General features: G+C 37.3%; 1 pseudogene across 1 annotated transcript; it reads right to left on the bottom strand.

Annotated features, from left to right (window-relative positions):
* Positions 1–3,941: 3,941 nt before the first annotated feature.
* Positions 3,942–11,728, bottom strand: LOC147564729 (uncharacterized; annotated as a pseudogene). Its single transcript, XR_015223887.1, has 6 exons — positions 11,498–11,728; positions 10,351–11,127; positions 8,248–9,411; positions 5,453–7,061; positions 5,337–5,409; positions 3,942–5,247 (listed from the first exon to the last, which is right to left on the bottom strand). The product of XR_015223887.1 is annotated as an uncharacterized LOC147564729 (transcript).
* Between the last annotated feature and the right edge of the window lie 14,727 nt (positions 11,729–26,455).

Raw genomic sequence — 26,455 nt, 5'->3', positions numbered from 1 at the left:
TGTTATACAAAGTTTCCTCGTTCCAATTATTATTCGAGATAAATTGAGAAACGGAGGTCAGGTTAGAGTTATGATGGTTGCAAGGAGGGTTATGAAGAGAAGGGATCAATTATCCTCCCAGATCTTAATCTTATCACCTTTGTGAACTTCCCATGTAGTAAATTCTTCGATATTATGAAGATTTTTGCTGATGGTTTTCCATTGCCAAGAATGGTGAGATTTAGCAGGGTCCGGGTTCTCCGTGTGCGAGAAATATTTAGCTTTTAAAAACTGGACCCACATAGCATGAGGTTCTGACTTGATTCTCCAGGCTAATTTGCTTAACATGGCTATGTTATCTAGTTCAGGACGATGAATACCTAGACCACCCATGCGTTTAGGGAGGCAAATTGTAGACCAAGGTTTGGTGCAAATGCCTCTGGACCTACCCCACCAGAACGACTTTTGGACAGTCGAAATGCTTTTGCTAGTACCCTTGGGAATGACAAAGCATTGCATCTGATATCGGGGTACGGCCGCGGCTATTGCCGAGATGACAATAGTGCGCCCTGCTTGGGAGAGAAATGAGTGATTCCATTTCTCAAGCTTATGTTTGATTTGTTAAACGATCTCATTACAAACTTTATTTTTCTGAGCTCCAATGAAGAGTTGAGCTCCGAGGTACTTCTCTAAGGTGGTAGCATATTTGACTTTGAGGGTGCGCGTAATGAGCCACTTGAATTTCGGGTGTGAGTTCTTGGAATAAAGAATATTAGATATGTTGTAGTTTATCATCTGACCAGTAGAGTGGCAAAAAGTATTAAGTATGGCTTTGAGGGTGTGGATGTTATCGAGATAATTCCTACCAAAGATGATGCAGTCGTCAGCGAAGAGGAGGTGAGAGATAACCAAGTTGGGATTGTTTGTGGGGAAACCTTTGAACTTACCTGTCTCATGTTCTGCAGCAATAAGGCGACTCAAACCTTCCATGGCGATGGTGAAAAGAAAAGGAGAAAGGGGATCTCCTTGTCTAATACCTCTAGAAGGATAAAAAAATGTCTCTGGGGCGACCATTGACCAACACAACCATGGAAGAGGTGGTAATGCAGTTATGGATCATCTTAATCTAGTGATCCGAGTAGCCTAATTTAGCCATAATTTCTGTCAAGAAATTCCATTCAATCCGATCAAACGCTTTGGACATATCTAAGTTAAGGCCAAAGTAACCTGTAGCGCCTTTCATCTTTTTGAGCGAATGAATAATCTCTTGACCTATGATGATATTATCCGAAATCTGTATACCTGGGATGTAAGCAGCTTGGAAGGGGGTGATAATAGGAGATAAGGTAAGCTTAAACTTATCAGCCAGAATCTTCGTGATGATCTTGTAAGTGGTATTAAGAAGGCTGATAGGTCTGTAATCAGCAGGAGTCTGCGGGATAACTGTTTTCGGGATAAGACAAATGTGGGTATGGTTGGCTTCTGGGGGCAGCTCAGCAGAAGTGAAGAAGTTATGAACTAGGTTGTGAATGTCGGGACTCACCGTGTCTCAATTAGATTGGAAAAGGGGGGGGGGGGGGGGGGGTAGCCGTCAGGACCGGGAGCCGTGTCTTTCTTGAGACTTCTAATACCTCTATCAATTTCTTCATGATCAGGAATGGCGGTGAGATCTAGATTCTGGGAGGGGGATATGGAATTGTGGAAAAGGTTGAGGATTTTGGCGTCTGGTTTAGTGTTGGCAGTAGTGCTTATATTAAGGAGGTGAGAGGTAAAAGTAGATTGAATGCTGCTGATCCCTTCTTGCCAGTCACCATTGATATCTTTAATAGCCATGATCTTGTTGGTACGATTACGTTGGATGGCTTGAGAGTGGAAGTATTAGGTGTTCTTGTCTCCTAGAGAGATAAAGTTATTTCTGGATTTTTCTTTCCATAAGCTCTCTTGATGTCTAAACCAATCTTCCAGTTGATTGTTAAGGCAGTTAATCTCTTCTCCATTTTTACTGATTTGAAGAGCTTCTGTAATTCTCTTAATATTACACTCAATGTTGCCAAAAACTCTTTTGTTCCATTTAGTGAGCTGCTTACTAAGATTTTTGAGTTCCACCTGGATGTTGGAATTGCTAGTCCACTTAGAAGCAATAAAATCAAAGCAGTCTGGATGAGACATCCAAGTACGCAGGAATTTGAACGGTTTCGGTTTAGGGTGGTTATGGTCTAAATCAGAAAGCAAAATGGAAAGGTGATCCGAGCCTACAGCTTCGAGATGAGTGATGCCGGAGGATTGATGATTTTCCAGCCAGGTGAGGTTAGTGTGAGCTTTATCCAACCTCTCTTGAATCAAGTTTTCTCCGAATTTGCCTATTATTCCAAGTGTAGGGGTTGCATTGATATCCTATATCCATCAGCTCAAGATGGTTGATGTGGGAGAGAATTTTAGGGATCTAGGAATTAGAAGCATTAGAGCCGCCCTCTTTCTCCTGACTATTAAGGATACTATTTAAGTCTCCTATCACTATCCAAGGGGTGTTATTATCCACTTTCAGCTCAAAGGGCAGAAAGTCTTCTTTACCCAGGGTCTCCCAAACTAAACGAACCCTAAAACGCAACAGACAAGCTGAGAAGCTAAAAAGACAACAAAGAACCTCACTAAGATAAAACTGAATACAACCAAGCAAAGAAGATTAAACAGTAAGTAAAAATATAAACCTGAAGTAAAACTAGCAGACTAAAGATCAGATAAACACAGATATGCAAGTGGATTAGCAAGCAAAATCACATTCCTATCTTATATTAGAAATGTGATTAAACAAAAGATAACCGAAAGATGTCACTGACAGACAAGTAAGCTAAGAAGTTTCAAAGACAGACCAAAAGTATAATCACCAGATAAAGCTAAGAACAAAACCAACTATTATAACTATAAACAGATAGAACTAAAAACGATCAACTGAGCATGACTAGTCAAGAACTCCTTCCTCTCTGGCCTCAGTGGAGTCACCAGGACATGCCAACAAAGAGTCTAAGAATATGTGTCTGCGCCTCTCCTCTTGGCTGTCAATGGATTCCGCAGGAGGTGTATACCAGCTTGGAGGAATTGAGGTTGAGTGGATAGAAGAGGAGGAGTTACCACCATACCATAACACAGGGCTGTTAACCAGGGAGGAATTGCTTCCTTGATCATAGTCCTTTGACTTCCTAAACAAAGCTTTCTTACATACATCTACTTCAATCTTAACTTCCATGAGATCCTCAAGATCTTTCCATTTCCCTTTCTGATGAAAAAGATCATGAGGGGGATAGGAGAAGACACATTAGTTGGGGTCTACTTAATGAAGAAATGAAAGACCAGAAGAGAGTTATAATGAGAATAAGAGTTATTTCTACCCTCGACTTCATTAAAGAAGGAGATAAGACGAGAGCTACACGTGTCAAGAGGGATTGAACACTCGTCTAGAACAACGAGTGCTCAATAAAGAGACTGCACCACTTGGAAGAGAAAGAGATATTCAAAGTTCCTTAGTTTCCTGCTGTACTGAAGTCTGAATAAAAATGTAAAAATAATTGTATACACTGAGTCTTTAAACTAACCAAAAATGTTCTAAGAGACAGATGAATTGATAATAGAAAGAGAGAGAGAGAGAGAGAAACCTGAGGAAGAACTGGGCCTCTTTCTTCACCAAAAGTTAGGGAGATTATTTATCTGGTGCGCTATTCCATCATCAAATACAACAACAAACAGAGATAGCTGCGGCATATTACAAGAGACTACTAAATCTTCTGACAAAAGAATCAAACCCCCCCACATCTTCTTTTCCGCCTTCCCCACTTTTTAAGGTGTATCACAAAATAAAAAAAACTATTATACAAAAGAGTTGGGCATACAAGATTAGTATACCTCAAATGACCTCTCTCTATTAGAAGAACCATATTCTGATCATTGATCTGCCACAACAATGAAGATTTTTCTATTTTTTTTCCTACTACCTACCTGGGCGTACATCCTCCTGCTGCTGCCCAAGTCTCCTTTTCCTTGCCATAGCCTGACTACTGTATTGTTTAGCAACAGCAGCATAATGCAACTGTATCGCTGTAACAGGATCTGACACACCAGCTTCGCCACTACAAACACCAGCACTGCCGCCCAGGATTCCGCTGCCGCCCATCGCATTCATCCCCCCCATCACTGCTTGTTTCCCTTGGTATTGCTGCTGCCGGAAGCCCGGTATCATTTCACAACCATTACGTCTCTGCATCTCTGAGAATAACTCATGTCTTCCATCTTTAGTCCCACAATCGATTCTGTACATCTTATGATAATCAGTCAATGTCCTATTACTATTCGTCCTACTGATATCACTACTAGGATACACTGAAACACAACCCAAGTTCCGGTCATTCCTTTTGACTACCGTTTGCAGTGGTTGAAGCTGATGATCACTGACTGGCATAGGTGGAGGGTAACTCGGGAATAGAATTTCAGAATCAAGCACCGAAGACAACCCCGTCTGTATTCTATTCCCATCCCAGAAACGAAAACTCCTCACCGGGTATCCCTCTAATCCTGAGTAACTGCCAGACTCTAACTTTGACGCCAACGAAGCTCCATCTCTCCCCCCATTACTAGTCATGAGGTTCAAGTCAGATGACTTGTTGCTGCTTAATTTTGGAGATGCATTCCAGTTGTAGGGCTTCGTAGTGGGGGTCTGCGATGATGCCTGCACAGGTGCAGGATGACTGAGAATCTGACCGAAAAGTTTCACATCACCAGTCCTCCGAGATTTCTCTGTATCGGTGTTACTCCGGGGATGAATGATCGGTGTTTGTTCATTACTCTTGCCTATAGGTGGAAGCTCCATTGACAAACGTGGACGTTTCACACCGCTTCTCTTCTCCTGATGAAGGCCTTGTTGCAAACACTGATTTGATGGTAAATCTCTGATTACATTTGAGAAGTTTTTTACCACAGAATGACTATCATGGGCAATTGATTCAACTTTCCCATTATTGTCTTTATTATTAAGCACCTTTAGTGGATAACCTCTGAGAATCTGAGAGGGCTCAACCTGGTTAGGTGTGTTAGTCCTGTCATATATGGCTGATAAATATTTGTACTTCCTAATTTCTGATGCTGCTCGTTCCCGGGGTCCTCCAAGTTTACTGTTGATACTGTTGTAGACTCCCCAAGATGGCATTCACGCTGGATTGAAGACCCATTTCTCGACGACAGATTTGCAGAGAGAGAAGGTAAATTTTCTTTCTGCTCAACTCATTGACCCCAGACTCCTGCCGAGAAGGCACTCGCTCATGGGAATTCTGGTAGTAATAACTTGGAGTCGAACTAAACCCCAGTGGCACAGCTGCTCCATTCATAGGAGAACTTTTGTTCGTCTTCAGTTCTGGTACAACGCAACATGAGCTACTTCTACTGCTAACCATAGCCATACCATTCTTCACATCATATCTACGATCACTACCACTCCCATGCACCAAAAATTGTACTCCCGTTAAGCTTATCAGCAGGAGAATCCAGAATGCACTTGAGCTCTGTTGAAACATCTATTCTAGGCTTGCCAGGTCCTCCTAGCTTACCACCAGATGATGATTCATCATTCAATGACAATGTCCCATTAATTTCCTGCTCTTTTACCTTTTGAGTTTCAGTAGGATGATCAGCCTCTTCAAGACCTTGCACAGGTAGATCACAACTCAATTTTGCAACATGTCTTTCCACCATTACATCTATGTTTTTTGACATCTCTGGGGTTGCATTAATCTTCATCCCTGACTCCTTCACTAAATTGTCTTCCCCACAGATGTCCAACTCAGTCTTGACAGTACTGCAACAATCAACTGTAACTTTTCTAAGGCCAGCTTCCTCACAGCTCAACTGCTCCAGTCCATTAATTTCATCTAACTTGAGATTTTCAGTATTAATAAGAGAGATTCCGTCACTCCTTGATGTATTGTCAATTATGTGAGCCTCGACGTCCATCTTCGTACACGACTGCATGCTGCACGGTGCGGACTCAATGTCCACTGTACAAGCATCTTCTGTGTCACTACTTCCTTCATTACCATCATTCAGTGGTGTGCTTGATTCAAACTGGATTAAATCCAGACCAAGAATCTTCCGTGACTTACTGAAGTAGATCTGGCATTGCTCTGTCGACTTGGTCCCAACACAATTGGAGATTTTTGTAAAGTTCTTACTGTAAGTCCTGAAGGTTGTCAGGAAAACTGATTTCTCCTCATCAGTCCAGTCCACGAAGTCCAATTCCCCACAACTCTCATCTGAACAGGCTTCTTGACAATCAATTTTTTGCACAATATCAGGTGTCGAAGAGCGATCAACCAAAGAATTCCTCTTTTGCATCTTTTTCTCCTGAGAACCTTCTATGGGATCAATAGAACTAGTAATGCAAGAGCTCACTGCTTCTGAAGATACAGCACCACATATACCAGCCAAAACATCTGCTGCCACAACTTCCCTCTCATTCCTTGGCACATCTGAACTGCTTGACTTGCGATCACGATTTATTGACAGGAATGACATTCCAACAGTAGATTGCTGAGTTTTCATATTATCACCAACATTAGCTGCAACAGAGGAAGCTGCTCCTATCACATCAAGAGACGCAGCATTTACCTCATGAATCCACTTCTTACCAGACGTCACTAGGTATGAAATCTCTTGCTTCCTGGGCTCCAGCTTCTTTATTTTTTCAAAACTTTCCGATTTATGGTTCTTGTAGTAAAATTCAACGCAATCAGCTGTTGTCTTGTGATCTAGAAAAGAAGCAATTCTTTTCAAGTCCTTTCCAACCATAGCCAGCACCTCCAGGAAAAGTTCCTTTTCTGCAGGCGTCCACGGGCTGATCATCTTTCTTTCTTTCTCAACATAAATGGGGTCTTCAACTAAGCCAGCATTCGTAACAAATTTTGAAAACCTCTCATCCTTCTCATCTAACATTAAAGCAGGCATCTTCAAACAACTTCTATGTAGCCTCAGTCGAGAATCTGATAGAAATTTGCTGCTACAATCAACAATATCTCTGGTCGGTACGAGGCTTAAATTACCTGCTGCAATGAAAAACTGAGATGAGATAGAAGAACAAACAAGAGTCAAGAAGCACAAATGCAATCCAAACAACACCAACCCATATAACTAAAACAGTGAAACTAAAAGGTGAAGGATATCAAGCACAAGCACATCGATCAAACTCTACCAAAAACATCGAAAAGAACAGGGAGATGGATATATATTTTTGTTAAGGGACTGCTAATAGAAGTGCGGATAACGTTTGAACTTGGATACAGTGACAAAAATGTAGCAACATGCAGTAATAGGAGGTAGATAAACTGATACTGAACTGCAGCCAATGTTGTCAAATCGTAAATCGTATCGTAAATCGATTTTTTACTTTGATGAATAGAATCGCCAAATCGTATTGTAAATCGTAAGATTTAAATTTATCAGGCGTCTATATTTCTTATGTATATTATATTATCTAACTTATTTCAAATGATCTATTAGGTTAGGTATTTATTTTATATTAAAAATATAATTAATTAATTAAGACTTAAGAGTTATAATACAACTAATTGCACTCAGTATATCATTCTCTTACTTTGGGCTTAAACATAATAGTTTCATACTAACAAAGAAAAAAAAAGGTATGTGAGCTGTATTGACAAGACTTTAAATTTAGAGAGAGTGAGAGCTTTCTTTCTCTGACCCGTGAGTGGTTTAGGGGAAGTTTTAGAGAGAGAGAGAGAGATTAAACCAGAAATTACTCTCTCTCTCTCTCTCTAAAAACCTTGAAAGAAGACGACAGAGAAGAAGAAGAAAAAACCAGAGAGGAAGAGATTAGCAAGGCAGTAGAACTGTACAAGATGAAGAAGTATGGCAGCTAGCAAGACTTTTACATTTCCTTCTTCGACAAGTTTAGAAAACTTTTGAAGAACCTTAGAAACCATCTTCATCTATTCATTTCTTCAAGTTATCTGAATCATGGGATTCAACCTGAATCCCACGATTCATGATTCAAAAAACGATTTTGCATAAAAATCGTCTGATTTAGTGTAGATTGCGATCTACAGTGCGAGTCAAATCAAAATGGGTACGATCCGATTCAGATCGTACGATCTGAATCGGGAACCGTACGATTTTGACATCATTGACTGCAGCAACCCTATATCATTTTCAAGATGCGGAAAAGAAATATAAAAAATTGCATTCAGTAGAAAAAGAAAGCCTTCAACATACCAGATGAAGTGCATTGAGAAGGAATGGAAAACCGATGATTATGATGCCCATTGTGCGAAATTCTAAAACTCGGCTCCCAACGCTTTTGTGATTTAGCCCTATTCTTCTTTATGGAAATCATATGCATGTCTTCCTTCCACATGTGCTGTAGTGCTCTGTATTTAAGAGAAAGAACTCGCTCTTTGAGTCTTCGCCTACGATTTCTCGCCAAAAGCTTTTCTTTAACGAGCAAATCGTTTTGAACACATGAAACATTAATTGCTTGCGGTCTATCACTTTTGAGTCCATCAGATGGCAATAACTTAGTTAATTCATGACACGCATTTCTCGCATAATCCCGGTTGGATGCGAATATTGATTCACTTAATTTATTATTTTCATTGGAAAGTAAACCTGAATCACTAGAACCATGAGATACATTGTACATTTCGTTCGTGAGCTTTACATCCTCGGTACAAGCCTCGCTTGTTGATTTTTCTTCAATTGAGGAAAAACTTTCTCTTTGAGGTGATCTACAACCCACTTTCCTAAAAACAGAAGTATAACCAGTGTTTCTCTCAAAGTCAGATGTGAAGTCTGTCTTTTCCAGCAATAGTGGTTCAACAAACTTTGATGTAGCTGTTCCAGGACTATCTATGTCCTCCTCTACTTCAGTATTATTTTGTCTCGTTGTATCATCACATAGAGTTGTCTTATCCAAGTTCACAACATCAAGAGATGCTACTTGCAAAGGAGAAGGCTTCTGTACTGCTTGAGATACTGCACCAGCTATTTCACTAGGTTTTAATTCTAAGTTCACTTGTAAGGGTTCAAAAACTGTTTCAGAAGCAACATTAATTTCAAGCTCAGTATTTAATAACTTAAGCTCATTTTCACACTTGTCAACTTCACTTTCAACCTTCTCGACCGCAGTCAAAAATCCAGTCTTCAACAGAAGTAACTTATTCATACCAGTAGACCTCATAATCTTTGAGTCCCCAGAGCTTGCATCCTCTGGTTGCAGCAAATCAAGAAGCAGACTATTCAATTTAGAACTTGAAGTGAACTCCAGATTTTCCACATTTACTGAGAACCGCTCGGTGAAATACTGAAACTCGTGATTTGGTGAACTTGTGTGACAATCAATACTCGAGCCCTTGTTAAGAGACTTTTCCTCCAAACCTTCTGGGAAAAAAATGTTTGTACTATTAGTGATGCAAGTACAACCGAAATTAGGAAAATTAAATGAACATAAACCAATAAGATATGATAGAGAATCAAGTCCAATCATGGTATCAGTTTCAGATGAACTCTCAAATGGTTTCCAAGCAATATGTTTGCAAACATAGTTTAAGAAAGTAGGAGTAAATTATATGGAACCAATACTTTAAAAGGCAGTTGAACGATCGATACAAAGAAATTACTGACTTAAGATAATTAATTTTTCAGCGTACTGTTTTAGAGTCCAATCACCTAATTGTTAACCATAAATGCAACTTGACCTGTCTGGAGTTGCTGGCCACAAAATCGGAGAAAATAGCTTCTTGTTGTAGTACCAACTTGTTATTCTTGCGAAGAAACATAGGGTTTCACCTGTCTAGCAAGTGGACAGATAGGAGGCTGGAATATCAGTCCCGTGGTGTCAAAAGCGTGATATATCCTCGCACTATTTCATTCATAGGGTATCACTTCATAAGTTCACATATCATACAAAAGATTTCAACACTTGATCCGATCATAAGGCGAAACCAGATGTCCCAAACTAAACCGCAGCTTATGTGAGACTCGATTCGCGAAGATGCACTAACGATATCGCACACGACTATGCCAAAGCCAGGAAAAGCGTGAAAAACTGGAGGGTGGGATTAAAATAGCCAAGTAAGCTAACACTCTAAACTATTTACAAGACAAACTAGGAAAGCTCATTGGTAAAAGACTTCATACGGGATAAACCAAATTCCGTCAGCGTTTTAAAACCTGATTAATACAAGATGACACCACACCAGACACCTATTTCAGAACCTCATAAATAGCCAAAGTGAAAATCACCAAAAAATACAAATTTGTAGTTTAGCATTAACTGCAGAATTAGTAAAAGAAAAGATAACTAGTAAGTGTATGTACCTGGAGATGAACTACAAGCAAATGAAGATGGAGGAGAACATATAGAAACCCCAGCAACTCTTGGGCTCCTATTAGACAAGCCCGGTATCGTATCTTGTGAAGTCCTTGTGCTCACATCAGGCCTCTCATCAGGCCTCTCATCAGGGCCTTCAATGCTTAGTTTCTCGTATTTCGCTAGCCCCTGACCCCATCCAAGCCGTTGTTTCTTCCTAGAACTTGTTTCTTCATTTCTAGCAGATGGCACACATCCAGAAGGCTCCACTGAAAGGGATCGAACTGGAATTATTCCTCTAGAAGGCAACTCAGCCTTAATTTCCTTAGATTCAGATCTCGTGCTCCTTGAACTACTTGACTCGCTCAAACCTGAACCCCGAGACGACAAGCTGCTTGAACGATTCCACTTTACAGGGTTCCAGGGGATTGATCCCCCTGATTTGTCTTTCTCAAATCTATGGCATGTGCCTAAGCCATCGAAATTACCATTCTTATAACGCTCATCCCTTGTATGAAGGTGATCAATTGGTGAATTTTCAAGGTTAGAACGAGGATGAGCTGTTACGAGATCACTGACTGACATCTGAACACCTAACTCATGGTGCCTGCTGAAAGAATTAATTGAGCCATCCATATCCTCTCTGGAACGTCCCCTCCAGTCCACCTAGCTGACAGGTCCTCTAACTTCGTGGCTATTCCGGCTATATCTCCCCTCACTACGGGACATAGAAGGTCTGAAGATGCTCTCTTCGTCACCCCTTCTCTCACTAGACCTACCATGACCTACAGCAGATAAAAGTCCCAAAAAAAAGAACACAACTGATGAAAACAAAAACAATTCTGAATCGCTATCTAAACAAACAAAGAACTTTAAGCAAGAAAAAAGCGAAAGATGGAACCATATGGAATGCACAAGCAATCCCAGATCTCTGGCAAATCATCAGGCCGAGCAGGGCAAAACAAATTTGGGGAGGAAAGATCCAAATCAATATTTTTTACGGATGCATTGAATTCAGTGGTTTACTAGGCATCCATTGACGAAATTTATTGTAATCAAAAGGGAGGTCTGCAATTTCACGAAACCCTAATTTGAGATAACCCAAATCAGGTAGGAAGGCAAGCAAAGAGAAAGAAAATTGAAGAAGAAACATACCTAGAGGTCTGGGGAAATCATCTGATTCCCGTCGATAAAACTCCCGAGATCCCTGATGAGAAGAGTTATGGCATCTTGCAAAATAACCTACAGAAAAAATAATAAATTAGAAACCCTAATAAATATCGCCGTCCCTCTTCCTCTTCTTCTTGTTTTCTCTCTTTAGAGTTTTATCTCTCTCTCTCTCTCTAAACTGATTATCTTTTGTGGTGAAAAGATAGGGTGATTGGTAAAGGGAGCTGAGCTGAAAATTGTTGTTGGGGAGCTATTATAGTTAGGGAGCTATAGAAATTAGTAAGGGGAGATAAGACTTTTGGATTATTATTTTAAAGACCTTCTATGTTAAAGATTTTAATCATAATTTGAAGGACTCAAGTGTAACATAGTCAAATATCTGATAAATAACAAAAGAAAAAAAAAACTTTCTTCTTCTTTCACTCTTCTCTCTTCTGAAGTCGACTCTCCAATCTCCCCTCCGACAATCTCTTTCCTTCATCAACTACAAATCTATGGTGTTTACTTACAAAGTATTTTGGCTAATGAAGAAGACATCAACCAAAGTCTTGTGACTTCTTCTTCCACCGCTTCTAATTTCTATGGTTTTATTGAGTTTTGTATCTAGGATTTTAGTGAGTTTTTTTTACCACTACAAATCACACCCACCATTAATGAAGAATTCTTCATAATTTCATCCATTTCCAAGAAACAAACAATCTATGAAGGTGAAGATGTGTATGGAGATGGGTCTTCTGGATGGCTAGCAATATAAAATTTTATTCCAAATTCTTCAATCTCATCCATTTTCCTGCAAATCTTTTCTACTTCAAGGAAAATAGAGAAGACAAATTGGATAGTATTGAGTAGGAATTATAATGAGTTTTATTCTAAGGTTTTGACGGGAATTTTATTACAAATTGAATAGCATTGGGAATTTCTTTAATCTATACTTAATATTGTTGTGCTAGCTTAAAAACTATATCTAGAGTTTTGATGGTAATTTTATTACCAACATTCTGTTGAAAGAGGAAATCAAGTCTCAAACAAAGAAGATGCGAGCGATTCAAGCGATGGAACGATTCAAGCGATGAAGATAAAGATTATGAGTAAAATTGACAATAGTTTGGTGAATCTTTTTGTGACTATTTTGTGAAGAGAATTGATATTTATATCTCTAATGTAATCACACTATTCACCAAATTTCAGAAATGGAAAGAAACTTTACTAGTGTGCCTAGTTTTTTCATTTTTTAAAGTTCTATTACAATGACAAAAACATAGTGCTTGCAACTTTACTAATGTGCCTCTTTTTTTCCCCTTTTTTTTTGCCTAATTTCCTTCGATTGGAGGGAAATTTGTTTAAGAGAATAACATATATATATATATATATATATATATATATATATATATATATATATATATATTTGTTTAAGAGAATAACATATATATATATGTGGTTACCAAAAGAAAACTTACTGTTTTCACATTTTTTTCGTCTAATTTCCCTCGTCCGGGGGGGAATTTGTTGAAGAAAAAAATCATATATATGCAGTTTCCTTCACCATATTTCCCTCCACTGGGGGGAAATTGTTTAACGAAAATTTCCAACACATCAATATAGATAAATTTGAATTAGAGTAAAAATTAATATAAAACTCTATTGCAACTCATATCATATCTAACTTAAAATTATCAATCTTCAAAAAACATTATAAAATGAAACATTATTGTTTTATACTTGAAATCTTAAATCATGAACAAAAAACAATCTTCAAAAAAATTACAATTAAAATTTTTGAATTTAGATATTCTGTAATCGTTTTCTAATCCCTTTGTATTTCAATATTTAACTTAAAATTCAAAAAAATAGTTCCTAACACTAAATTGGTATGGGGAGCTGTAGTACAAAAAATTAATTTTGTACTACAGCTCCCCAACAACAATTCCTAGCTCCCCTTACCAATGGCCGAAGATAGCAACAGCCTGGATTTCAACCACGGCGATACTATTATATGGTCTTTGATAAAGGGATATGTCTGCACTTTATTGGGACACGATTAGTAAAGGGACATTAGTACTTTTGGTAAGTAGACATTTTTCTCTGAAAAACAAATAAATCATCATATATTTATTTTCAAATGATAATATTAATATTACTTTAATATTTAAAATTAATCAGAAAAGGATAAAAAGAATTTAATAGAAAAAATTTCTTTTTGTATCGAAAAACACGGAACAAATGGTGAAATAAAATTTAAAAGGAATATTTCGGACGAAGTAATCGAGTTATGTCCAAAATTTCGACCGATATGGTCGAAATATGCGCAAAATTTCGAACATTATTGTCGAAATATGAATATTGGTCGAAATTTTGGACATATTTCACTCGCGATGGTCGAAATATTAAACATATTTCGACCACAATGGCCGATATTCTGGCGACAAAAAAAAAGTGATCACGGTAGCCGAAATGTTTACTTTTTGAGAGAAATGTTCATCAACATTATATACTAATAGGATTAAATAACAAATCTATTATATAAAGCGCAATGGTGTTTTTGAGGTGAGTCGTTGATTTATCTCTTGGATATTCACAGTCGTCCGATTTATATCTATAGTTTGTTGTTCCAACGACTCTAAATCTATTATATTCTTCACGATTCTTTTTGTTAGGCGGTTGTAACTTACCAAAACTACACTTGTATTTATTTACCCTCACTTTTATATGGAAATAACATTTAATGTTATCTTCTCAAAGTTCAGTTACAGGATATTAACGTCATTTATGATTTCCTACCTAGATAGTGAGAGAGAATCGTGGGAGAGAGAAATTGGTGGGGAGCTAATAGAGGAAATCATGAATTTAGTTTCCTGATTTGTTCCATTTGTGACTAAATTACATAACGAATTAATGGACAGTTAGGTATCCCACGTTTTGAATGGAGGCTAAGAGCATCTCCAATGCAAAACTCATAAAAATCTCTATTCATCCTATGTGTCAAGTTCCAATTGAGATTCTCACTCTTAGGTGGCATTAACAGAGATCCTGAATTTTTTTTGTCTCCAATGCAAAACTCTAAACTTATCTTATTTACTTATGTGGCATAATTATTTTTGTCAATAAATAATTATTTATTTTAGAAAATATATAAGACTCGATTTCTATTGATTGAAAATGAAATATTGATGAGTTGGACAATTAGAGATATCTCAAGAGGACACTCTAGAAATAGAGTGTCTTCTTGAGATATCTCTATTCCACCCTCGACACGTCATCTTAGAGATCCAAATAGAGTGTTTCATTGGAGATGAGTTTTAAAAAAAACTCTAAAAATCCTAAGTGGCACTCAAAGTTTTTAAGAGCATCTCCAATGCAAAACTCAATCTTAGAAACTCGGAGTGCCACATAGGATTTTCTGAGTTTTTCTTAAAAAATCATCTCCAATGCAAAACTCAACTACAATCTCAAAGATGATGTGTCGAGAGTGGAATAGAGATATCTCAAGAGGACACTCTATTTTCAGAGTGTCCTCTTGAGATATCTCTAATTGTCCAACTCATCAATATTTAAATTTCAACCAATAGAAATCAAGTCTTCGTATATTTCCAAAATAACTAATTACTTTTTTACAAAAATAACCATGACACGTAAGTAAAATAAAAGAGTTTAGAGTGTTGCATTGGAGACATATAAGAATTGAGGATCTCTATTTTCGACACCTAGGAGGGAGAATCTCAATTGGAACTTGACAAATATGACGAATAGAGATTTTTTTGAGTTTTGCATTGGAGATGCTCTAAGATTGAGTGTTGCATTGGAGATGCTCTAAAGAAAGAGGTGATGGGCGAACTCCGTTGGCATCCTGATTTTGAATTTCTTTTATAATCTCTAATGGCATTGATTGGTTCTAACTTTGTGTCAAAATCAATGAAAAAGTTGTTCCTGTAATTCTAAGAAGAAAACTTATTAGAAGCAAAACAAATACTAACTAAAATCTTCTTTCTTATTCTCACTATTTTATGTAACAGTTTATTTTTCATGTTGATTTTTCTCAATTGTAGGTATTACATGCGATTTAAAGGAGAAAATCGTGGGAGAAAGAAAACTGTTAGTTTTTTTTTATTTCTGTATACTTATTTACGGGAGAGCGTCGTGGGACATAAATGAAATAGTTAATTTCTTATTGTTGTTCTTTCATTTGCTGGTTTTCATCTCCCTTCTCCCCTCTGATTCTTTTACACATTTTTGTTAGTTTGAAACCAATGTGACGTTGTTGTTCTTAGTGGTCTACTTAATATATTTTCTTTAATTTTGCAGGTTCCGAAAGATGGCAGATCAACATATTTTTGTTCTTTATTTTTCATATTTTCTTTATTTTTTCTCATTAAATTCTTTGTTCACAATTTAGGTTATGATGGACCCAAAGAATTGTTGGAGCTAATATCTCCAGGAAGGATTTCTTAATATTTTTCTTCTGTTATTTTTTTTGGTCCTTTCTGTTATATAATCAATTGTAAATTTTAAAAATTGTATGTTAGATTTTCTTCTACTCCCCCATTTGTTTATACATTGTTGGTTTCTTATCCAGTATGGAAGTTTCTTTTTCATTTCTTATTCAAATTATGTTGAAATTCCTTTGAGATGGAGTGTTGTATTGTTTTCTTTTTTGGATTGAGAATAAGTAGATTTTTCTCATATTTTCGAGGTGAAAGTTATGAATTACTCTCAGAAGAAACACATAATCTTTGTGAAGATGTTTTTTTTCTTTCTAGGTATGATTTTTTTTTTCTTTATTATTTTGCATTAATGTTTATAAACAAGTGAGAACTTGGTATTCTTTTTTATTTGGTAACTAAATCAGTTATGTAAGTCCTACAGTTAAGTCTTTCTCCTTCATATGGCTGAGTATATTTTCTTTTTCTTTTTTATCAATTTTTTCTATAACAAAATTATTGCCAAACAAGTGAGAATTTGGTATTCTTTTCTATTTGATAACTAAACCGATTATGTAAATTTTGTAAGAATTACATTTTTTTCTCTTTTGTAATTTTACACGTTTTTGTTTGATCTTTTGTATCCTCATTGAATAAAAATAATCTAATTTCTTAAAGGGGTTTGAGAGGCTAAACATAAAGACAAGAGTCTATCTTATTTGTTGTTTTTCTTCCCACTCTAAAATGTAAATGGGTCATTTTTGTAAAGTCCTACAGTTAAGTCTTTCTCCTTCATATGTTTTTTTTTTTTTGGAAGTCGACTACGATCTACGTATGTCGTTACATTTGGCATTTGATACATCATAGATGTGATAAGCTCGATAACCGCCCACTCACAAGACCGGGCCTATAGCCCAACTAGACATGGCCTAAAGCCCAACAACATTATTTACAGCCTAATAATCCCAATTCAGATAACCAAAGATTCCACCTTCTCTGGGATTCGAATCTGGGACCTCCAGGGCTTTCTGAAATTTATGTCAACACCTTGGAACCACTTGGGCTTACAACGGTTGACTCTCCATCATATGGTTGAGTATATTTTCTTTTCCTTTTTTTATGAATTTTTTCTATAACGAAATTATTGACAAACTAGGTTGTCCACCACGGCCTACGGGCGCGTTAGATCCCTTTTGGCTAACGCCGTTACGAGTACAAATAAAGTTAAAATATTTCTCTCTCCTACGTGCGTCTCTTTTGGCTACATATACCGAGACGTTATGCGTCTCTCTTGGCTGCATCTATATTAACCTCATTAATAATAATGAAATGTTCTTTTATGTATTTTCAATATTATTGTTATGACTCAAATAACTAAAACCGTTTATGTTTAGTGATTTAATTAAATTAGGCATTTGAATAGTAATGTTGTATTGAGTTACTATGTTACCATTAGTGATTAGTAAAAAGTAATCCCATTAGTCAAAGACTTCATCGGCTTTTAGTAGGTTGTGTTGAAATAAAGAAAGAATATGGATCACCAAGATTGTCTCTTATCCTCATCATATTTAAGGAACCAAATATTGTTGAAATAAAGAAAGAATATGGATCACCAAGATTGTCTCTTATCCTCAACATATTTAAGGAACCAAATATATGGTTTCCTTTACCAAATATATGGTTTCCTTTCATATCCAAGAATTACAACCAGTGACAACTTGCCTTCTTTATATAGATCCATTGTACAATAGCATAAATAGAGGTTATTATTCCCTTGTAAAATCATCAAGCAATACAATTTCCTTTCAATACAATTTCTTTTTCTTAATTTTCTCTTAATAACATGGTATCAGAGCATGGTTTTTAATCTGCTCATCATCTACCCAAACCACAACCAGTCATTACCGAGTCACCATGTCAAATGAAGATAACTCGGGTAATGACCTCACTTTACAACTTGCCAATCTGCTCAAAAATTCCCAACCAAAAAGTCCAAAACTATCTGATAGTTTACAAATCAATCTGAAACTTACCAGTCAAAATTATGCGCTATGGACCCGGATGATTCGGGTCGCCATAGGCGGAAGGTCAAAAAACTTGCTGAAACATTTAACTTCAAACCCACCAGATCCAAATCATGAAGCTTACGAACAATGGGAACAAGACGACTTAGTTGTTTTTTCATGGTTGATACAGAATATTGAACCAGTACTTGCGGGCAATCTAACCGAGTTTCCCACAGCAAAATCGTTATGGGATGCTCTGTTGGTCACATATAGCAGTGGTAGAGACAAGTTGCAGGCGTTCAACCTTCACGTTAAAGCAAATGACATCAAACAGAATGAAAGTTCTCTTGAAGATTTCTGGATTACACTACAAGGTATTTGGGGTGAGATTGACCGAATCGATCCGAATCCCATGAAGTGTCCAGAAGACATCCAAACCTACTCAAAAATCAGGTCAGAACAGAAACTTTTTCAATTTTTAAATGCCCTAAATCAAAAATATGACCCCATTAAAAGGGAAATTCTTCGGTTAGAACCTCTCCCAACTGCAGAAGCAGCCTCTGCGGCTGTCCGTAAAGAGGCTGCTCACCAGACCATTCTAGGAGCAATGTCTATTGATGCAGGTAACATAGCAGCCGGTTTGAGTGCCTCCGAAACAGGAATAGGGCTCATAACAAAGGGTCACCGTCTAGAGGGAAAAAAACCCGGACCATCAACCAAAGAGGACAAGTCTCACCTTAAGTGTACTCACTGTGGTATGACAAAACATACCAAAGAGCAATGTTTTAAGCTTGTCGGATATCCCGAGTGGTGGTCTGACGGTCACAAAAAAGGAATAAAAAATAATGGTCAAGAAACAGGGAAAGCTTCTTCTGCAGTGGGCAACAATGATGCCGCCAACACCTATAACAGTGATTGGAACAGTAGTGGATTTGGGGGAATGGCTATGGTACATGATGAAGAAGAGCATGGGGGTTCTCAATGTCTACAGGTATTGGGTTTGAGAGAGACATCTCAAAAACCCATTCTTACTCTCTATTTAATTACAATTTACCTCCTAAAAGTTATATTAAAAGAAGACAAGAACAATCATGGATATTTGATTGCGGAGCCACAGACACCATGAGTTACGAGTTATCAGATTTTGTCACATCAACCAAGCCTACAAAATCATATATACAAGCAGCGAATGGAGAAACAATGAATGTGAAAAATGGGGGAACAATTGAAATTTCTCCAACTCTTAAACTTTCTAATTGTCTCTATGTTCCCTCCTTGTCACATAAACTCTTATCAATAAGTCATGTAACAAAAGAGTTAAATTGCTCCGTCCCCATGCAACCTACTTTTTGTATTTTACAGGATATCAGGACGGGAGCGATTATTGGGCGTGGCACTGAAAGACAAGGGTTGTATTACGTGGATGAGGTGACTCAAAGTGGTACTGCAATGCTTTCTCATGGGACAGCAGAACGTGAAGCCTGGTTATGGCATAGAAGATTGGGGCATCCATCCACGGGTTATTTGCATATTTTATTTCCTAATTTACTTCCTTCCAGTTATAAGACACATTGTGAGACTTGTGTTTTAGCTAAAAGTCATCGAAAAATCTTTAAACCAAGTAACACAAGGGTTGATATACCTTTTTCATTAATCCACTCGGACGTATGGGGTCCAGCTCCAGTTATTGGTGGACAAAATCTTCGTTTTTTTGTGATATTTGTGGATGATTGTACACGAATGACGTGGGTGTATCTATTAAAAAATAAGTCTGAAGTTCTTGAGAAATTCAAGATTTTTTACACCATGATCCAAACCCAATTTCAAAAAAACATTCAAATTTTCCGATCAGATAATGGAGGGGAATTTGTTAACACCAATATGAAACAATTTTTCCAAACCAAAGGCGTAATTCATCGAACCACCTGCACCCATACTCCCGAACAAAATGGTGTCGCGGAACGAAAAAATCGCATGCTGTTAGAAATAACCAGGGCCCTTCTAATTGAATCACAGGTTCCCAAACTTTACTGGCCAGAAGCCCTTGCTACGGCCACTTATCTTATTAATCGGCTGCCCACTCAAATCCTAAAAACAAAAACCCCATTACAAGTTCTTTCAGAAACCACAAAACTGCCCCCCATTCTTACTCTTGAACCCCGAATTTTTGGATGCACTGTTTTTGTCCATATACCTAAGTCAAACAGAACTAAACTCGATCCATGTGCTGAAAAATGTGTCTTTGTTGGATATGGAGTAGATCAAAAGGGATATCGATGCTACAACCCAAAAACCAGACATATGTTTACCACTATGAACTGTGATTTTCTTGAAACCGAGTATTATTTTGCCTCCCAACACAGCAGCCAAGGGGAGAGTGAATCTCTTGGCACACTGAGTTGGATGAGATATGTGACATGTGAAGAAGGGAGAAGCCACAGTATCCAAAATGAGTCTCCTCCTTCCACACATACAGAAGTTCTGAATGTCAGTGTCACCCAAGAAACTGCTCCCAACCTGATACCTGAGGTAAGTACCACTCCACTTGATCCTAATATTCTACCTGATCCTAATATTCTACCTGATCCTGTTGAAACTGCTGAGAATATTACTAATGAAACTACAGAAGAAAATGACAATATACAGGAACAGGAAAATTCTCCAACACAAGATACAAGGGGAAGATATGAGTTGTCTCCTAGGGCAAATCGGGGAGTCCCACCTAAAAGATATTCTCCAGAAAAGGAGGCTCGGGGATGTAGATACCTTATTGCTAACATAGCAAAAGGAAATCTTTCTAGGGAAGCCAAGGCGTTCTCCTCATCTCTGTATGCTGAAGAAATTCCTCACAACACTGAACAAGCCTTAAAATCAAAGCACTGGAAAGATGCAATGGAAGAAGAGATGAGAGCCTTGAGAAAAAACAACACGTGGGAAAAATGTGTCTTGCCATCAGGGAAGAAAACAGTTGGATGTCGTTGGGTCTATACAATTAAGTACAAATCCGACGGTACAATCGAAAGATATAAAGCTAGGTTGGTAGCTAAAGGCTACACTCAAACGTACGGGATTGATTACTCGGAAACTTTCTCTCCAGTTGCAAAGATCAATACTATCAGAGTTCTTTTTTCCATAGCAGCAAATAAAGATTGGCCACTTCACCAGTTAGATGTAAAAAATGCTTTCCTACATGGAGAGCTTAAAGAAGAAGTTTATATGGAAGCTCCACATGGGTTCACCAATAACTTTGGAGAAAGGGAAGTATGCCTTCTAAAAAAATCTCTGTACGGTTTGAAGCAGTCTCCCAGAGCATGGTTTGGCAGATTCACCTTAGCCATGAAGAACTATGGATTTAAGCAAAGTAACTCTGATCATACATTGTTCTTGAAACAGAGAAACAACCTCATAACCTGTCTAATAATCTATGTTGATGACATGATTATTACAGGTAATGATCATGAAGAAATAGCCAGATTAAAGAAAAACTTGTTTACAGAGTTTGAAATGAAAGACCTAGGGAGACTTAAATACTTTCTTGGAATTGAAGTTCTAAGATCGAAACAGGGAATTTTCATATGTCAAAAGAAGTATGTTCTTGATTTACTAGCAGAAGTTGGAATGGTCGATTGCAAACCAGTAGATACTCCTATGATTGTGAACCAAAAGCTCTATATGGAGGAAAAAGCAGAGCTAGCTGACAAAGAAAGATACCAACGAATGGTAGGAAAACTGATATATCTCTCACACACTCGACCTGATATAGCATATGTTGTAGGAGTGGTAAGTCAATTTATGCATCAGCCCCAGAGTGCTCATATGGATGCAGTCTTAAGAATTCTAAGATATCTCAAAGGAACAGCTGGTCATGGAGTCTTGTTCAGACCTAATGGGCATCTAGAAACTCAATTATACACTGATGCAGATTGGGCAGGAGATAAAGGCAATCGAAGGTCAACGTCAGGATACTTTACCCTGGTTGGTGGAAATCTCGTGACTTGGAGAAGCAAAAAACAAAAGGTAGTGGCTCTTTCAAGTGCTGAAGCTGAATTCAGAGGGATAGCAAGGGGGTTAACTGAAGTACTATGGGTGCGAAATCTCTTAACTGAGATAGGATATCCACCACAAGAAACTAGCAAGATTATAAGTGATAATAAAGCAGCCATCCAAATTTCAGAGAACCCAGTACAACACGATCGAACGAAGCACATAGAGGTAGATCGACACTTCATCAAAGAGAAGCTGGAAGCAAAGATCATTACCCTACTCTTTGTGCGATCAGAAAACCAACTTGCTGATATTTTAACAAAATCAGTTAATCAAAGAATCCTTCACAATTGTCTGGACAAGTTGAATTTTGGAAATCCCACAATTCAACTTGAGGGGGAGTGTTGAAATAAAGAAAGAATATGGATCACCAAGATTGTCTCTTATCCTCATCATATTTAAGGAACCAAATATTGTTGAAATAAAGAAAGAATATGGATCACCAAGATTGTCTCTTATCCTCAACATATTTAAGGAACCAAATATATGGTTTCCTTTACCAAATATATGGTTTCCTTTCATATCCAAGAATTACAACCAGTGACAACTTGCCTTCTTAATATAGATCCATTGTACAATAGCATAAATAGAGGTTATTATTCCCTTGTAAAATCATCAAGCAATACAATTTCCTTTCAATACAATTTCTTTTTCTTAATTTTCTCTTAATAACATGGTATCAGAGCATGGTTTTTAATCTGCTCATCATCTACCCAAACCACAACCAGTCATTACCGAGTCACCATGTCAAATGAAGATAACTCGGGTAATGACCTCACTTTACAACTTGCCAATCTGCTCAAAAATTCCCAACCAAAAAGTCCAAAACTATCTGATAGTTTACAAATCAATCTGAAACTTACCAGTCAAAATTATGCGCTATGGACCCGGATGATTCGGGTCGCCATAGGCGGAAGGTCAAAAAACTTGCTGAAACATTTAACTTCAAACCCACCAGATCCAACATTACAATAACAAAACGAAAAGACCCTAAACATCACAAAATGAAAAGATTCTAAAGATCACAAATGAGAAGACCCTAAAGATCTTAAACTTTATTATACTAAAATATATGTAAGAACGATGAACCAAGTAGATTTCGTTGATTGAATAACGATGCCCTCATGGCCATAAGGAAACCCTTAAAGGCCATGATAAGACAGAACAAGGCATATCCATTATTTATACCATAGATACAAATATGTTTTACATGAGGATAATATAAGCAATCCTCAAAATCGACAAAAACATAAAGAGCTTGTGAGTTTGTCAGACTGAAGTTGTTGAGCGAAGATAAATTGTTCTTCTCTTTTCCTTTCGTCTTCTCGATGTTTTTTGCGACGCCGAATCCTTAGAATGAAGCAACATTGCATACAAGTCAAAATATCTAAAACGTTTTTGTCGAATCAAACCTAAATTGAGCGATCTCGTGATACTAATAGAGTGTTCTTCAGTCGAATCGTTGGAATCGTCATCTCTTCAGACACATAACATATGTTACTTCCAATTTGTTAAGGTGAAGTAGAATTCTAAAGCATCTCCTTCACTCCCCCCCCCCCCCCCCAACATACAACAATGACACTAACCTATTGGTGTGATATCGACTAATATGACTGTTCTTTACACTGGTAAATTGAAGAGCGATGGAAACATTTTTGATTCAACGAAAGATGGTCCACCTTTTGAAGTCAAATTAGATACTTAACCATCTGAACCTAAATAAATGTATTAAAGAGGTCTGATTTTGTTCATAATTGAAAGAGACTCTTAAAAAACCTTTCTTTTAGTCTAAATGATTTATAGACCAATATGACTGATTGATAGTTTTGTTTTGGGGGGATAAGAACGACTTATTCCTAGATGGGCGCTACTATTATGACCAGATCAATATAACTTATGCCTTCGTATTGTTTCTGGGGCTGGTAGTTGCCAATATTGATATATCATCGATAAATTGTGATATCGACTACTTAGATTAGGAGTTAAAGAGATGCCAACCCCGTTGGATTTCATTTTCTTGATTTGTCTATGTTTTATTACTATAATTGTTTTAAATAGGGAGAATTTGACATACACCCCCACTATTATATGAATATTAGGACTACACCCCCACTATTATATGAATATTAGGACTACACCCCCACTTTTTGAAAACTTTTGATATATACCCCCACGTGGACGGAAACCGTCAACTCAGATTTAAGTTAGGTGTGTGCGAAACACAAGCGCCAACCATGACGATTTAACCCTTTTGTAGTTGTTAAAATATTTTCAGAGATTTTGACATACACCCCCACTATTATATGAATTTTTGGACTACACCCCCATTTTTTGAAAAAATAAAATTTCGCAATTTGCCTTTCAACGGTCATCTTTTCTCTCTTGTCTTATAAACTTATTTATCTTAGACAAGATAAAGATCAAAGCGAAAGAACTATTAGGGATATCAAACTATAGAAAAGATGGGAGGTAGATGCACCATTTCTTGGTGGTGGTTTTAATTGTTTGGTGGATTGTACTAGAATGGGTTTCATGAAAATTCTAATAAGAACAACGAATGAAGTTAGGAATTAACTTACTGATGACTGACATACCTTCCTTCTTCTGCCATTGATGAAATACTCAACAAAAAAAAACTTAGGGAGATTTGCGGTTTGGACCCCCTCTCGTATAATTCACTTGCTCTTTGGACTCCCTTTTTCCAGAGTTGCATTTTGGACTCCCTTTTGCAAAAAAATAGTTAAATATAACAGTGCAAAAATATTTTTAAGATGAAAATACTATTTTACCCTTTACATGACCTAATCCACCCTATCTTTTAACCCACATGTTAACTAAACCTAAATAGTCGACCCGCGAGCTAACCCTGGGAGAAAGAAACCCATCCACTGCCAAAACCCTCCATTGACCTTCATCTTCTTCCATTCTCTCCCGATAGCTTGCAAACAAAATCCACAAGGAGATGAAGCTGTAAGTTCTTAAATCCCTCTCCACTTTTTCGCTTTAAATCTCTCTCTATACCATTTTGTTTCATAACTGAAGTTGAAGAGTGAATGAAACTCTATTTTTGACTTTCTCTCTCTAACTCTTGCGATTTGATCAACCTCGGTACAAATTACAAGCACTAGAAGTCGGTTCATTTTGTTAATCAATCCTCATTTAAAGATAAATTTGTTGTTTCTAAAGTTTTATTTATTTGATTTCGGTTGGAATTGCATGTTTATTGGGGCTAATTCAACTCTGTTTTTGTTAGTTTGAATAGGGATAATGGAAAATTGAATCCAACTTTTGTTTTGATTTATTTAGTAGTCAACCAAATAATTAAACAGAACATAAAGAAGAAGAGACTTTGGCTCATTTCAGAAAGAAGAAGAAGGATAGACTTTGATCCAACTTTTATTTTGATTCATTTACTAGTCAATTTGATAATTATCCTTTGATTGATGAAGAAGGATAGCTCACGATGGTGGTCTCTGAAGATATAACCTAGGGCTCAGAAGACATAACCGTGGGTAAGAGTTGGGCCAACGGGTTCCTCCTTTTATATGGACTGAATCTTTGACTCTCGATCTCCGTACGCGTGGCACACATCGGTTTGTTGAGTTAAATAAACTAGGGGGTCCTAAGTGCAATATCAATTAAATAAAGGTAACCTGGGAATTATTTAAAGCATAACTTTAGAGACGGAATATTCTTTTTTGATTCCGTCAAAAGGGAGTCCAAAGTGCAACTCTGGAAAAAGGGAGTCCAAACAGCAAGTGAATTATACGAAAGGGGGTCCAAACCGCAAATCTCCCCACTGATGACTGACATACCAAATAGTTCCTCCCATCTTTTCTATAGTTTGATATCCCAAATAGTTCTTTCACTTTGATCTTTTAGTTTGTCTAAGATAAATAAGTTTATAAGACAAAAGGTAAAAGATGATCGTTGGAGAGGCAAATTGGAAAATTTTGTTTTTTCAAAAAATGGGGTGTAGTACAAAAATTCATATAATAGTGGGGGTGTATGTCAAAATATTTCAAAATATTTCAACAACTACAAAAGGGTAAAATCGTCATGGTTGGCGCGTGTGTTTCGCACACGCCCAACTTAACTCTGAGTTGACGGTTTTCGTCCGGGTGGGGGTATATATCAAAAGTTTTCAAAAAACGGGGGTGCAGTCCTAATATTCATATAATAGGGAGGTGTATGTCAAATTTTCCCTTTTAGATATAAAGATAAAGATTGTCAACAGTTGGTAGCCCAAGTGGTTCTAAGGTGTTGACATAAACTCCAGAAATCCCTGGAGGTCTCAGGTTCGAATCCCAGAGAAGGTGGAATCTTTGGTTATTTGATTTGGGATTATTAGGGTGTAAATAATGTAGTTGGGTTTTAGACCATTGTCATGTTGGGCTATAGGCCCGGTTCTTGTTTCAGTTTGAGTGGGCAGTTATTGAGCGTATCACATCTTTGATGTATCAATGCCAAATGTAACG

Source organism: Eschscholzia californica, unplaced genomic scaffold (genome assembly GCF_041429995.1).
Source record: "Eschscholzia californica isolate CP2 unplaced genomic scaffold, dmEscCali1.0.p SCAF_1, whole genome shotgun sequence".
NCBI lineage: Eukaryota > Viridiplantae > Streptophyta > Magnoliopsida > Ranunculales > Papaveraceae > Eschscholzia > Eschscholzia californica.
Note: the sequence above shows the minus strand (reverse complement) of the source record. Positions and strands in the feature narration are given on the sequence as shown.